Source organism: Oryctolagus cuniculus, chromosome 9 (genome assembly GCF_964237555.1).
Source record: "Oryctolagus cuniculus chromosome 9, mOryCun1.1, whole genome shotgun sequence".
Taxonomy (NCBI): domain Eukaryota; kingdom Metazoa; phylum Chordata; class Mammalia; order Lagomorpha; family Leporidae; genus Oryctolagus; species Oryctolagus cuniculus.
In genome coordinates, this window is record NC_091440.1 from 93,846,813 (window position 1) to 93,862,263 (window position 15,451).

The window sequence follows — 15,451 nt, forward strand, 5'->3', positions numbered from 1 at the left end:
TTTTAACATTCCTGTTTGTCTTCATTTTCCTGGAGTTTCCTGAAGATGTGTCTAGATGTAATTTGCCTTGTATGTATTGTACTTGTCATTTGTAGACCCTTTTCAGTTTATGATTGCTTGTCTTCCTCCAATTTCATAATATCCTCAGCCATATTCACTTTAAATATTGTTTGCACTCAATTTTCTTTCACCTTTTCTTGGGCAGCTTTTGGACTTCCTGTGTTCCAGATGTCACTTATCCTGTCTTTGAGTGGGTCCTAATTTACACTGCCTTGTGTACGCTGTTTGTAGAGCTACTATGAGATCTGATTTGTGGTATTTTCTTCCAGAGGGGATTTACGGGTTCTCCTTTCAGGGACAGGGTCCTATCAAGGTAGGACCTCTCCTCCAGACCCTGTCACCACTAGAACATGGTTGCAATTCCTGGGAGAGCTGCTTACCCCTGTTTTGCATCAAGTACAACTCTTAGCATCTCAACTCAAAAGCCTGGAGGTTTTAGCAGGTCTAACCAATCACAGAAAGAAGATATTTGGAAAAAATAATTCATCTGTACTGAAGGAGTATGTACTTTCCCCTCTAAATGACACAGTGTAACAGTGATCTACACCACTATCTCAATAGATATCCATGTAGCTGTCAATACCCTTTAGCAGGAATCTACACAAATTCAGTGATTTGCTTGCCATTTATATCACTCTGGGTATTATAAGTGATCTAAAGGTGACTATAAGTATATGTGCATGAGTTCTAGGCAAATATACCATTTTACATACCATATGTAAGAAATTTGAGCATCCTTGGATTTTGGTATCTGTGGAGGGTTCTAGTCCCAACCCCCATAGGTATCAAGGGCTGATTATATTGATAGGCCCTGGCTTCCAATTTCAGTCCTCTACTCTAGCCTTGAGAGTTTGGGAAAAGCCCTCCTCCACATTTGATAGGTACATGTCCCTGATCAACAATCAGCAAGCACCCCAGAGAAACAAAGATGTCTTTCCTGAATATCTGCCTTCACTCCAATGTCAGGAGATGGCTTTTCAATGTGTTTTTAGCTCTCCTGTGGCTCCAAACAGCTTTTGTTAAAGTTTTTCTACTTTTCTCAGTAGAATGAAGGTGTCTGAATTATCTAGTCCACTACTATGGGAAGCAATAGTCTGTTCCCACCTCGTTTCTGCTGTAGGATGAGTGGTACTAATGACCTCTAAACAATTCTTTGACATCTTTTATGCACATACTTTGTTTTATGCACATACTAGTTCTGCTAGTGTGATGGACTTTTCTCCTTCCACCTAATTTCTTTCTAAGTAATTTGAAAGAGTTTAAGAAGACTTTAAGCTACAGGCAATAAATGAAAGTGCCATCTTAATTGTATACCGCAGCCAACATTCTCCCTGTGGCTATCTACAGCCATTCTTCATTGCACATTTCGGGGTACACTGTGCTGCTGCTTGCTTCACTTGACTGGGAGCTGCTACATTCTGATCTAAAGGAAAAGAAGTGATAAAGAAGCAGGCACGGGGAAGTTACCAGCCTCCAGTGTATCATCCACGTAAGAAGTGAACAGAAGGATGTTTTTTGTTGATCCAATTCCCAAGTCTCTAGTGGGGAGATACAGAGTGAGTGAACAGAAGCCCTCTCCTCCGCTCTTTCTGTTTTTATTTTTGTCCTTACAGCCTATGACAAGCCACCCAACTATTATTCATTTCTATTTGCTGTTAATGAGCCTAAATGGTGCATAGCTCATTTAAGAGATTGGAAACATGCCAATTGTCCAATGTTTTTGCACATCTGCAACTCCTGCTTAGTTTCATAAGCATTTCTATGGGAAAAGCAAACAAATCCATTAGAGTCAACAAGCTAAAAGCACAACATAAATATTTTATCTTGATTAATTATAAACATGCTCATCATGCCAGAAAAATTAGTGTAGAATAGCAATGGGCATTGCTACACAGGATGTATAATTGCACATTGGGTCAACTAAAATCATTTTAGGATTTTTTATTCCTAAATTGTAAGATCGTGTAAGCTTGCCTCACATTTGCTGTTACTAAGCAGTGAAATACATGTATCTTTGGCTGTCTAAGGTTTTCCAATGCAAGCTTAGTATCTTAAGATAATTGAGTGAGAGGAGACATATTCACGTGTCACATCCAGCCATCATTTTTCTTCTTATTTTTAGTCATCTTGCATATAACCAATGCAAGTTTCAATGAATGATTGCTGAGTGAAGAAAAGAACAGTTAAACCATTTCAATACACAGCTAATCAATCAAACTCATCTATCTGTAACATTGTCTCGTTGTTGATGACTTTCCAGTAGTTCATCCAGGTTAGGTTACTGATTTACACTTACATAGACTGATGGAACAATGACATAAGCCTCAGCCATTCTCCCTTATTGCCCAAAATAGATAAACACTGGAATGTATTCCTTGCCCCTGAAACTCAATTGGGTCTCACACCCTATTGCCTTCATACCTCACCCCTTACAGCCACCTGAAAGACCAGTTCCAGGAATTACCCCCCTGCCTGCTATCCCCATCCCCATCCTTCCTAAAATATAAAAAGGCCCTGCCCCTGGGGGTCAGTTCCATCAGTGTGCACACAGGCAGTTGGTCACCCACCTCTATGAATTTATCTTCTCTGAATAAATTCGGTCTGGCTGTAAATTCGTACACTGCCTCCTCTCGATTCTGTGCCTCTTTTCCTAATATTTTGGTGCCCCATGTGAGGAGGCACAATCTGCAACTCTTCCTAACACAGACCACCTGAAAGAAGTGAGACACTGTGAACATGAAATGCAGCCTAGCCGAAGGGAGACACAGGGAGCTGTTTTTATACTTCTGGAGACACATTATGAAAGAATTTTCTTCATTTTCAAGGTTAAAAGGAGCATTCCAGAAGAAGTCATGCTGTGGATCTCATTGAAATTTAATAAACTACAACTACTCATTAACATGTGACAGGTTTAGTGATGCAAGGCAAATGCTGAAATGTTGCATTCCAAGTCTTCATTGTCTTTATTCATATGGACAAGTGCTGGAAACACAACGGAAATATTGGACTGTAAACAGACATTGGTAAATATTGATGCACAAGCTCTCATTTAAATATTAAATACTGTAAGTTGACTAAAGCACTAAAAGGGATCTCAATCACTTCCTATATTTTTCTTACAAAACATTCCATCATCTAAACTTACTACTTCTGACAAAGTTCAGCGTCTGGATGGGACTGAATATATGAAGGAGTAGTACTCAAAATAAAAGCTGCAGGATAATTGAAATAGTAGAAAATCATTTGTTTTTAATTTAACAATCTTTGGGAATGTTTGGAATATTTCATAAATACTTATTTAATACAGTCAAGAGAGAAAATAAATGAACCGGGTAGGGGCCAGTGCTAGTGGGTAAAGCTGCTGCCTGCAGTGCCGGCATCCCATATGGGTGCCAGTTCGAGTCCTGACTCCTCCATTTCTGATCCAGCTCTCTGCCATGGCCTGGAAAATCAGTAGAAGATGGCTCAAGTCCTTGGGCCCCTGCACCCACATGGGAGACCTGGAAGAAGCTCCCGGCTCCTGGCTTCGGATGGGCACAGCTCTGGCCGTTGTGGCCACCTGGGGGATGAACCAGTGGATGGAAGACCTCTCTCTCTCTCTCTGTCTCTCTTTCTCTCTCCCTCTCTCTCCTTCTTTCTCTGTGTAACTCTGACTTTCAAATTAATAAATAAATCTTTAGAAAAAGAAAAAGAACTCTTGGCTTCAGATGGGCACAGTGCCAGCCGTGGCGGCCATTTGGGGAGTGAACCAACAGAAGGAAGACCTTTCGCTGTGTCTCTCTCTCACTGTCTAAAACTCTGCCTGTCAAATAAATAAAAAAGAAGAAGAAATGAGCTGGGTGCTGCAATGTGTTTTCAGGCAAAGATTTCTATTGCAGCCAAAGGGTTTTGCATTAAATATTCAGTTATTTATAAATTATCTGTATTGACCAAACATACATGGTCCATGTAACTGAACTCCTCCATCCATTTCAGTCAGATCTTGCCAGAGTTGTGGCAAGATCTAAAATTGCACTAAAATTTGAGAACTGCTGAAACTTACTGACTTCTAAGATCAGTGCGAGAGAAATAAAATATCAGTGAGGAGCCAGACAGAAGTCAGAATTTGGAAACCAGATAAAGTGAAAACAGAGGAACATCTCAGTGAACATAAGGCCACAGAAGGACCAATACAGTAGCACAGCAGGATAAGCTGCCACCTGCAACACCGATATTCCATATCAGGGCATCAGTTCCAGTCTCCAGCTAACGTGCCTGAAAAAGCAGTAGAAGATGGCCCAAATGCGTGGGCACCTGCCATCGTGTGGGAAGCCCAGATGGAGTCCCTGGAACTATATACCTTTTGGAGAGTTTATGGTGCAGGTAGACAGGTAAGACTTCTCCAGAAGGAGATCACATTTGCCTGTGGACTGCTTTTTCAAAGACTTCAAAACAAGAGTCCTCATCTTTTTATCCCTCTTGATTTTCCTCCCTTGTTTATACCTATCTATCTGGCTTGATAGATAATGCTGTAATCAGATTTTAGACCCTTCTAAGACACTTTTTCTCATTTTACATCTTAATTCAATCTAGTGATGAGGTGTGGGATTACCAGCTGAGTAGCAGGAGTCTGTGCCCCTGGATGAATACTTCACGTTTTTTAAAGATTTATTTTTATTTACTTGAAAGAGTTACAGAGAGAGGTAGAGACAGAGAGGTCTTCCATCCACTGGTTCACTCCCCAGGTGGCTGCAATGGCCAGAGCTGTGCCAATCCGAAGCCAGGAGCCAGGAGCTTCTTCCAGGTCTCCCAGGTGGGTACAGGGGCCCAAGGACTTGAGCCATCTTCTACTGATTTTCCAGGCCATGGCAGAGAGCTGGATCAGAAGAGGAGCAGCTGAGACTAGAACCGGTGCTCATTTGGGATGCCGGCGCTTCAGGCCAGGACTAACCCGCTGTGCCACAGTGCTGGCCCTATACTTCACATATTATAGAGACTCAGTTACAAGAAAATTAATAAACAAGATATTGGTTAAAATGATAGTATAATAGGTAGTTAGCTTAGTGTTATGAGAATATCCACAACCCATGTTGGAGTGCCTGGGTTCAATTCCTGGCTATGATTTCTAATGCCAGCTTCCTGCTAAAACCAACTCTGGGAGGCAATGGTAATGGGTGAAGTATTTGGGAAGGAGGTATTGATTGAGTTCTTGGCTAATTAGCTTTGGCTCACCCTCACTGTTGCAGGCATTGGGTAGTGCACAAGTGCATCTTTCTCTCTCTCTCTCTCTTTCTGTCCCCACTTCCCACTCTCAAATAATAAAAAAAATAAAGAAAAAGATAAACCCTAAACTGCTCTGGCTCACTCTTTGATCATTTGATTTTTGGTTGGTTTGGTTCCTGGGCAATCTGGCAGAGGAGCATATGCCAAACTGTTGGTGTTATCCTAAATGTCCTAACAGTGGTCTTCTGGGTGTGCTTTATTCTTTCAGAGTCTTAAATGTCTACCTGCAGCCATGTGCTAAATGCTTACTAGTCTCTCTTCAGCTGTAATGATAAGCATTTGAAGAAATGCATGGAACTGCTTTGTGGCACCACTCGTGGCACCACTCATGGCGCCAATATTCCATATGGGCACTAGCTCCTGTTCTCACTCCCTGGTAATGTCCTGGGAACAGCCGCTGAGGGTGACCCAAGTGTTTAGGTCCCTGCACCCACATGGCAGCTTCTGGCTCCTGGCTTCAGCCTGGTCCAGCACTGATGGTTGCAGCCATTTGGGGAGTGAACCAGCGGATGGAAGGTATGGAAGGTCTCTCTCTCTCTTTCTCTCTCTCTCTCTCTCTCTTTCTCTCTCTCTCAAGGTGTGTGTGTGTCTCCCTCTCTCTACAATTCTTTCAAAATAAATAAATAAATCATTAAAAATAGAAATGTATGAATATGAGAATAGTGTTTTCTATGGATGATACTTCAAGACAACATGTCAATAAAGCTGATACCCTAAATTTTGATCATGCTGTCACTTGATGATTGAGGAATTAGGATATAAAGTTTGTGAGAGTTCATGAATTTGGATTAGGTACTCACTAGGCTTAGTAGACCAAACCTGCCTATTTATAAATACAGTTTAATTACAGTAACCAGGTTCTGGTTGGTTGCAGGAGGCCCTGTAGCCTATTAACTAATTAACTGTGCCAATTGATTGGTTAATTAAACTATGTCTATTTGAGTTGTTTTTTTTGCCTCACTTCTATTTATCTGTAGCTGCTGTTAGCCAATGTTGCTAGAGTCCTCAAAACAATGGAAAAGTATGTATGTATGTATGTATGTATTCTCAGCTTTGCATCTGCAGAGTCAACCAACACACAATGAAAATATATTACACATTGTGTCTGTGCTGAACATACTCAGACTTTTCTCTTGTCATTGTTCCCTAAACAATACAGGATAACACCTAGCACCTATTTACATAACAGTCCCATCCTATGTGGTATTATTAGTAATCTAGAGTTGACTTAAAGTGTCAGGAAATACTGTGTAAGTTACACACAAATACCACATTATTGTATGGAAGGCTCTTGAGCCCTTATGGATTTAAGTATCTTCACCAGGTCCTGGAACCAATCCCCCACAGACACCAAGGGAAAACTGTACTTACTGCATAGGTCTGCACACATGTATTTCAAAAAGCAATTTCTGTTTTAAGAACACATAAGGGGGCTACCTAGTAAAGTTTGCATGCATTGTAACCTAAATTCATGTCAGCCACTAGAGTTCCATGAGCAGGTGACCTGTGTAAAAATCACCACTGTCAGTAAGTAGGTAAAGACATGGAAGGAAAGGGATTGGAATGTGGTAGTAAATTGGGGATGTGAGTATTTTCTTATACTCTTATATTTTTTCTTATACTCTATATTCTTATTGAAACAAAATAATCAAAATATATAGACAAATACAAATGTTTAAGGAGATTTGTGAAATCTGGTGTGATTTAAGAGTCTAATAATATGTAGTATTACTTTCATTTGAAAGAATACATAATTTAAATAAGTTTAAATTATTGACTGAGAAGGAAAATTTACTCTAATATTTTTCTTCCTCAATAAAAGCAGATGAGGCAGAAGAGTTAAGCATAGTTCAAATAAACAAAAGTATTTTGTTTAAGGAAAAATTTCTTAGCAGTGAGATTTCCAAAATAGTCTTTTACACAGAACCATTTTTATTTTATATTTTTTGGGGAGGCCAAAAATTTTGTATTTAGTAAAGATTATGCCTAATTAATAATGTCTTAATCATTCTCACAAATACTGTAATGCAGAATATTTCAAATGTCAATAATAAGTACATTTATAAGATATAAAGATAATGTTAAATTCTTACTATGCACCACACATGATTTCACATCACATATCATCTCCAAACTTCATAACACATTTCTGGGAGATAATTTTTTAAATTTTTCATTCATTTCTTTTTTAAAAGATTTATTTATTATTTTATTTATTCATTCATTTATTTGTTTATTAAAATGCATACCTACAGAGAGAAGAGGACAGAGAGAGACAGAGATCTTTCACCTGCTGGTTCACTCCCCAAATGACCAAGACAACCTGGTTTGAGCCAAGCAGAAACAGAGGCCAGAAACTCCATCCTGGTCTCCCACATGGGTGGTAGGAGGGACCTAAACATTTGAGCCATCTTCCACTGCTGTCCCAAGCATGTTAGCAGGGAGCTGGATTGGAAGTGGAGCAGGCAAGACAGGAACCAGCACACATATGGGATGCCAGCATCACAGGTAGCAGCTTTACCTGCTATGCACAGCTCCAAAATGGTTTTATATAAGTGGTTTTGATCTGTGCTCTCTCACACTGTTTTGCAAAATGCAAATGACAAAAATCTGTTAATTTTATGTGTTGCCCTCACCCTAAAATAGAATCAATCCTTTGATTAAATTTTAGCATGTAATATATTCAAGCGGGCTTCAAAAAGTTGATGGAGTGTGGAATTAAAAAGAAGTTGTTAGTTTTCAAATTCACACATGAAAGTGATTACAAAAACACAGAAAATGCATATTATGGAAAAATGCATGAATTTCACAAATTGTTTCCACCCCAGTAAACCAACCTTTCAATTTCATTTTCCATGAACTTATTGAACTGACCCCAGGAGTGTCTCCTCTTTCTAAGACACTTCTATTTCATTTGTGGAAAAATTTGCGGAACACTTAAAATGGAACAAATGTTTTGCCTTCAGAAACAAAGATTATAGACTGGTATTTGGCAAATAGCTTCCTTTTTTTTTTTTTTTTCCAAAACACAGACATCTGCTATGTTTTAAGTCTTTGTTTGGATTTTGAAATTGGCTTCTTATTGTGAAAAACCAACTATGTCCTGTTTTTCTGTCATCTAGCAAAAATCACAGCTCATTATGAATTTAGCAAGGCTTAAGTTTCTCTATTACCCATGCAGACTGGATTGGAACCAATTGGTCAATAGTCCTTGACAGTAATGAGTTGAAACTAGCATTACTTTCTGAGGGAATTATTCAGATGTACTATCATCAACTGTGACAATCTTTTAGAGTTCTGACCAGATTTTAGTATTTCAGTGATGATGTGTCAATGGCACTTAACTGAGGGATAGACAAAAATCAAGGGCTGCCTTTATTAAAGGACTTAGGTAACAAAAACCAAGCACAGGGGCAGGCATTGGGCCTGTCTGGTTGGGACACACACACATTCCATATTGAAGTACCTGGGTTCAAGTCCCAACTCTTGTTCCTGACTCCAGCTTCCTGCTAATATGCATCCCTGAAAAGCAGTAGTGATGTCACACGTAGTTGGGTCCCTGCCACCTATTTGGAAACCTGAATGAGTTCCCAGATTCCAGCTCCTGACTTCAGCCTCTGCAAACCTCAGCTGGGGTGAGTTCTACATCTATTTCTCTTCCTCTCAAATAAAAAGAAAAATGGGCAAAATAGCATATTTGTTAAGTACTATTTTTAGTCAGCTATATCTAATACAAATACTTTTTTTCAAGCTGTAAGACTTGATGGTGGAAATAATATCTTCTGCAAGCCTTCCATTTCTCTAACTTTGTCTTGTGTTAATAAAATACCCACAATCAACAGAAGGAGAAGTAGTAAGCCCCAGGAGGGATGAGTATTTTTACTGCAATCTGCATTTTTATTATTAAATGTACATTGTACAGAAGAGTACTTCAAAATGTTCAGGAAAATGGGCTTAAAAGGTAGTATTTTGCTACAAAAATTTTCAAATCCATTCATTGAGAGGTCTTCAAAAAGTTATTAGAAAATGTTTTTTTCAAAAAATAGTTCCTCATTTCACTGATCTTTTGTATATTTTCTGTCTCAATTTTGTTTATACTTCTCTAATTTTAATTATTTCTTTCATCCTACTAATTTAGGGTTTGGTTTATTGTTTTTCTAGGTCCTGGAGATGCATTGTTAGATCATTTATTCTATGACTTTCCAATTTCTTGATGCAGGCACTAATTGCTATAAACTTCCCTCTTAACACTGCTTTTGCTGTATCCCATAAATTTTGATATGTCTGTTGCCATCTTCATTCGCTTCCTGGAATTTTTTTATTTCCCTTTTGATTTTTTCCTATGGCTCCCTGTTCATTCAGGAGCATGTTGCTCAGGCTACAATGTATGCATATTTTCCAGAGTTACCTAAGTTGTTAATTTCCAGCTTCCTTCCATTGTGGTCAGAAAAGATTCATGATATGATTTCAGTTTTTTTTTTTTAATTTGTTGATACTTACTTTATGGCCCAGCATATGGTCTATCCTAGAGAAAGTCCCATGCCCTAATAAAAAGAATATGTGTTCTCCATCTATGGGATGAAATATCCTGTAGATATCAAATTAGGTCCTTTTGCTTCATAGTGTAGATTAGCTCTGTTGCTTCTCTGTTGATTTTTTTGTCTAGTTGATCTGTCCATTGATCAAAACGAGGTGTTGAAATTCCCCATTATTATTGTATTGGAGTCTATGTATCCCTTTAGATCCATTGACATTGCTTTTAAATAGCCACACACCCTAGCATTGGGAATGTATACATTTACTATAGTCTTTCACTTTCAGTTAGGTCTATTTGGTCTGTAAAGTTGATTAGTTCTGTTGTTTCTTTGCTGATTTTTTTTTTTGTCTCATTTATCTGTTCCTGGATGGCAATGGGATGTTGAAGTCCCATATTGTATTAGACTCTATGTTTCCATTTAAATTTATTAACATTTAAATAGCCAGGAAATCTGGCATTGGGTATATATACATTTATTGTATTCAGTCTTCTCATTGAATAGATCTCTTAGCATTACATAGGGCCCTTCTTTGTTTCTTAACAGTCTTTGTGTTAAAGTCTAGTTTTTCTAATATTAGGATGGCTACACCTGCTTATTTTTGTTTTCCATCAACATAGAAAGAGGAAAGGCAGAGAGAGAGAGAGAGAGGTCTTCCATCCGATGGTTCACTCCCCAGATGGCCACAATGGCCGGAGCTGCGCCAATAGAAAACCAGGAGCCAGGAGCTTCTTCTGGGTCTCCCACGTGGGTGCAGGGGCCCAAGGACTTGATCCATCTTCCACTGCTTTCCCAGGCCATAGCAAAGAGCTGGATTGGAAGTGGAGCAGCTGGGGCTAGAACCGGCACCCATATGGAATGCTGGCACTTCAGGCCTGAGTGTTAACCCGCTGAGCCACAGCACCAGCCCTGACAATTTTTTTCAATTTATATTTGTTGTGGAAGGTCTTTATTTCACCTTCATTCATAAACAAAAGCTTTGCTGGATACAGTATACTGGATTTCAGTTGTTTTAAGACTTGGACTATGTCTCTCCATAGCTTTTCTGATGAGAAATCACTTCTTAGTCTGATTGGAGATCCTCTGATGGTAATCTGGGATTTCTTTCATGCATATTACAGAACTTTTTTATGTTTAGCTTTGGAAATTTTGACTACAATATGCCATGGTGAAGATATTTCTGACCATGTCTATTAGGAGTTCTATCTGCTTCTGTACTTAGATGTCCATTTCTTTCTCCAATAGCAAATATTTCTGTTAATGTTTCACTGAATAGGTCTTCTAATCCATTCTCTGTTCCCACACCTTCAGGAACTCCTAATACCTATATTTGATAGTATCCCATAAGTCTCCAAGACTGTTTTTAGGTTATCTAATTTCTTCTTTTTTTAATCGAACAGATATTTCCAAAGATTTGTCTTCTAGCTCAGATATTCTTTCTTCTGCTTCATCAAGTCTGTTGTTAAAGCTTTCCACTGTATTTTCTATGTAACATATTGAATTCTTCATTTCTAATATTTCAGTTGGATTTCTCTGCAAGATCTGTATCTTATGAGAAAAATTTTTATCATATCTTAAACTCATGAATTTGCTTCTCATTTCTTTTCAGTAATCTTGGTAATCATTCTTTTGAATTCCTTTTCAGGCATTTCATCCATCTCTGCATCTTCACTTTCTGATGTTGAAGTGTTGTTGTGTTCTTTTGGGGCAGTCATATTGTCTTCCTTGTTTGTGTTTCTCATGTTTCCACCTTTATTTTTAGGCATTTATGGAACTGCCTGTTGGTTTTCTCCTCTGATAGTTTTCTTCTTTGAAATATGCCCCTATGGCTTAGTGGTGTGTCTACTCCTACAGTGGATATTCAGAGGCCTGTGCTTGCCATGGTATGGTGGCAGCTCACGGCTGGCAGCTGACTGCACTGTATGGCTGGCTGCAGCAGTGTCTCTGTCGTCTCTCCTCTTGTCCTGTGGAGCCTTCAGTGTTTCTTAGTACACTGCTGAAAATTTCCCTAAGTCAGGTCCCTGGAAACGTGGTCCTCTGTTAGTTCTTTTCATATCCCAGAACAGCTAAAGTCAGTGTGGCTACACCCTATTTAGCCATCTTGGATTATCCAGAAACTATAAATTAAAAAAAAAAAAAACTGTGCAAGGATTTCAAAATTTTTGCATCAAAATAAATTTAATGTTTAATTTCATTTTGCACACGTTTTGAAGTACTGTTTGAAGTACTGAAAAAATAATAAAAAGTAGGATGATTTTAGTCATGGTTTTAAATTCTGTATGGTCAAGAGCCTACCTTGTTTTAAACTGCCCAAGCACTCAACAATATGCAGGCCACTAGGACTCACTTCAAACTGTTGCCATAATGGGGAAGGTATTTGGTGCAGTAGTTAAAATGCTATTTATCCAAAATCAAAGCACCTGGGTTCAATTCTCACCTCTGCTTCTAACCCAGCTTCTTGGCAATGCACACACCAGGAGACAGCAGCTGAAGGCTCATGTACTTGCTCATGTACCCTGCCTCTCACAAGGGAGACCCATATAGAGTTCTATGCTCCTGGCTTTGGCCTGGCCCAGCTCCAGCTATTGCAAGCATCTTGGGAATGAATCGGTGAGTGGACGATCTCTCTCCATCTGTTTCTGTCTCTCTCATTGTCTGTCTGCATTTCAAACAAAATGATAATAAATAAACAATTTTGAATGTTAACATGAAATGGGAATTCCTGATGACATATTCTCATCGTCCCTATCAGTTGTACAGGTATTAGAATTGACAACACTAAGTTCACTAAGATGCCAGGATTCTTGGGAAGGCAAGATCAAACAGGCAAGACTGTTTCTCAGGAGCAGGTACCCAGACAATGCTTCCCAGAGTATGTACATGGCTACAGGGTTATGTGAGGGAAGCATTGACTTTGGAGTTGGTGGGAGGCAGTCAGCAAACTGGTAAAAGGCTGTTTGTGCAACATCTCACAGCACCTGTTCTCATGTCTATGGACCAAGCTCAGGACCAAGATGCAGGCAATGGCGAAAGAGCAGCGAGCAAAGGAACCATGAGGAGCAAATGCTGGATCATTGGTTTAACCATGAAACACCAAAATACTCTGGCAGGAAAAATTCAACAATAGGCAAAGCAATAATTCAGTAGCTAGCAGATTTATAATCTAGATTATAGAAACACTATGTTCCTAAAGTTGTATTTATGAAATGCATGAAGTTCGTATACTTTAAATAAACTGTTTCTGAGTGAAAAGAAAAAAAAAAATAAACACAACATGTAGGGAAAGTGCTTTCACATTAATATCTTTTATTTTCATTGGATAATTTCCATCTTGATGCTGATGCTTATGTGCAAGGGTACTTTAAAAAGTCAATGAAAAAATGAAATTAGAAGGCAAGCTTATTTTTGGTGTAAAAGAAGTTGAAATTTTATGTATGAGGGGGTCATCAAAAGGTTCATGGAAAATATATTATGAAAAAAATGCATGGATTTCAAATTTTTGGCATCAAAGTAAATTTCTTTTAACTGCATTTTCCATGAACTTTTGGTATATCCCAATATATACAAACATCCTGTGTGAACGCCAACTAAATCCTGCTGAATAGATACTCTGTGAAAGGCTGGCAGGGCTTCTGGACAGTTCAACAGCAGCTGGAGAGCAATGGACTTAAGTGAAGAGGGAAGTGCTGCAATTCAGGGGACTAACAACACAGCTTTCTTAGAGTGGATTTTGTGGCTCAGTGGGTTAAGCTACCACTTGGGATTCCTTCCTGGGTTCAAATCTTGACCTCACTCCCAGGTCCAGCTTCCTGCTGATGTGAACTCTAGGAGGCAATGGTGATGGCCCAAATAGGGTTTCTGCCACCTATGTGGAAGACCTAACTGAATGAATGCGTGACTCCTGGCTTGGTTAAAGGCAGTTGGGAAGAGAAACAGTGGATGACAGCTCTCTCGCTCTCTTTCTCTCTCTCTCTCTCTCTCTCTCTCTCTGCCTCTCAACTAAACAAAAATTTTAAATTATGCAGTTAGGATAGTGAAATCTTTTTGCAAGATCCAAATATTCAGGTAAATATGGAGTTTTTCAAATGAGAAGACAAGACATGGGAGCGCCCATTCTAAGAGTGCACTGCTGGATAGCTATGTGCTCCCACTTTCATTTAGAGGGCAACAGCAAGTCTACACGCCAGCAGGCATGTAGACATGGTTATACATCAACTTAAGGATTGAAAAAAGGAATTCGGTCTGGTGATCCTACACAGAGAACAGAACTGTGGTGTAAGTCTTCAGAGATAGGTCTATTCAAATGCTCATCCAAGTTTACAAATTCTGGGAAACACCTCAGGTACCAGTTAATGTCCATTAGCCCCTGCTGCCTCCCCTGCCACATTGCTTTGGGAGCGGGTGTGCCCATCCCCCAGCCTATTTTGGCAGAGATTAGAAATTGTGGCCATGCCTCTAATTGCAGGGGAGTGTACCCCCCTCCCCACTTAGGCAGCATCATCTACAGGTAAATGTAAAGACAAACACTGTTTTAACTCATAAATTTTGTTGTCCAAGAATAAGAGCTTCAAGTGATGTTGGAAATATGCTTGGGGAATTTTAGAAATGTCACAGGAGCATACTAAGTAGATTAAGGAATTTATACAACTAATTTCCCCCAAGGTTTCAATTAGAGATGTGTAAGTAATGTGGGAAGCTATATTCAGCTCATAGAGATTTCCAGCTTCTTATATGTTTTTCTTAATTTGGAAAACTTTTCTTTGTGAAAGTCTAGTAGGTTTTGGAATTCAAATGTTATTTGTGATTTGCTTTTCCTCTACCCTGGACACATATTTTAAAATCTTCTTTTAATATATTCTAAGGTGAAATGATGCAAATATTAGGATTTATTGCACTATTCACTTTATGCTGCTTCTCTCCAAGGCATCTAACCAAATACAAAATGTAAGCCTCGATTAGTTGTCAATTGTAAACCACAGAATCTTGGAAATAAACGTGGAAAGATGAATATTGTCAAGTGAAAAAGGACGGGTGCAAAATAGTAAGTAGAGTATGCTATCATTTTGGTTAAAATTTTATATATGCATACATAAGTTACACAAACAAAAATGTTACACAATATATGTTAAAAGTATATATGCTATAATATTTTTAAAGATTTTTTAATTATTTATTTGAGAGGTAGAATTACATACAGTGAGAGGAAGAGACAGAGAGAAAGGTCTTCCTTCCATTAGTTCACTCCCCCAAATGGCTGCAACTGCTGGAGCTGTACCAGTCAGAAGCCAGGAGCTTCTTCCAGGTCTCCCAGGTGGGTGCAGGGGCCCAAGGACTTGGGCCATCTTCTACTGCTTTTCCAGGCCATAGCAGAGAGCTGGATTGGGAAAAGAGCATCCGGGACTAGAACCAGTGTCCATACAGGATGCCAGAGCCACAGGTGGAGGATTAACATACTGCACCATGGTGCCAGTCCCTATGCTATAATATTTTACTAAATTATATATACTGTGTCTACATTTTATAAATAGACATTATATTTATGTATAGAAAAATATCTGGAAATATATACATTAAAGTATATGTTTTGGGTATTG

The 15,451-nt window shown here is 38.9% G+C and overlaps 1 long non-coding RNA gene across 1 annotated transcript; it reads left to right on the forward strand.

Moving 5' to 3' along the window:
• Nucleotides 1-1,931: 1,931 nt before the first annotated feature.
• LOC138843706 (uncharacterized) lies at nucleotides 1,932-15,211 on the forward strand. Its single transcript, XR_011378668.1, has 3 exons — nucleotides 1,932-3,083; nucleotides 7,578-8,957; nucleotides 14,781-15,211. It is a non-coding gene; the product is annotated as an uncharacterized lncRNA (long non-coding RNA).
• Nucleotides 15,212-15,451: the final 240 nt, after the last annotated feature.